The 954-nt window shown below is 44.8% G+C and overlaps 1 protein-coding gene across 1 annotated transcript in view; it reads right to left on the bottom strand.

The window, feature by feature from the left end:
• The window catches only part of Bspry (B-box and SPRY domain containing), an 18461-nt gene that overhangs the window by 8000 nt on the left and 9507 nt on the right, over positions 1–954 (bottom strand). The gene's annotated exons all lie outside the window — the stretch shown is intronic.

Genomic DNA, 954 nt, shown 5'->3' with positions numbered 1-954 from the left:
GAGTACACACACACAGGAAGCCACATTTGAAACTCCACATTTAAGACTGGTGAGCCGACTCAGTGGGTATAGAGGTGCTTGCCACAAAGCTCGAAAACCTGAGTTCAATGCCCGTATGGTAGGAGAGAATCAACTCCCACAAGTTGTCCTCTGACCTGCACACATGAACCATAACACACCCACATGCACCCATACATACATGTACCTAAAATAATTAAGTAACTAAATAAACACATTTTTAAAAAATTTACATCTTTGAAACCAACCAAATCTCTAGAGAAATGAGACTGGGAAGAGTTAATGAAGATTCCCCTTTAACTTTCTATTTCTTTTTCTTTTTAGAGGGCCAGAAACTGAACCAGGACCTTGTACAAGGTAGCCAAAGCACTGAACTACCAAGCAACAACCATAGAGAGATGGCTAATCACCTTCTCTGGCAAACTCTATCCACTTCGTCACTTCCTCAGGCCCCAGCCTCTCAACCTTTTAGTACCCAGGAAGGACCTGTTGAAATTCTTTTACGGAACAATTAAGGTAGGACATTTGAGTGTAAAAGCAGACTTAAATCTTGAAGATTCTTTCACTGCCTAAAGGAAGATAGAGAAGACAAGGGGACAGGTATCAGGTGACTCCAGGCCCCAGTTCTGGATCTTAGCAAGCCCTCTGCCCTTTCTGGGCCTCAGCATTCTTATCCATGGTGACCATAGTTGAAATAGGATAAGTTTAGGAGAGCCCAGGGCAAGACCCTGGCTAATAAATATTTGTTCCACTGACTTTCCATATGGGTCTAAAACCACGGTGGGGTCAGGGTCAAGGTCAGGGGATGACCTGGAGCCAGCCTCTAGGAAGTTGCCCAGCTGCATGCCTGGGTTGCAATGGCCTAGGAAAAAGATTCTCTCTCTCTCTCTCTCTCTCTCTCTCTCTCTCTCTCTCTCTCTCTCTCTCTCTCTCTCT

The sequence above is a fragment of the Grammomys surdaster genome, unplaced genomic scaffold (genome assembly GCF_004785775.1).
Source record: "Grammomys surdaster isolate TR1022 unplaced genomic scaffold, NIH_TR_1.0 363, whole genome shotgun sequence".
In the NCBI taxonomy this organism is placed as follows: domain Eukaryota; kingdom Metazoa; phylum Chordata; class Mammalia; order Rodentia; family Muridae; genus Grammomys; species Grammomys surdaster.
Note: the sequence above shows the minus strand (reverse complement) of the source record. Positions and strands in the feature narration are given on the sequence as shown.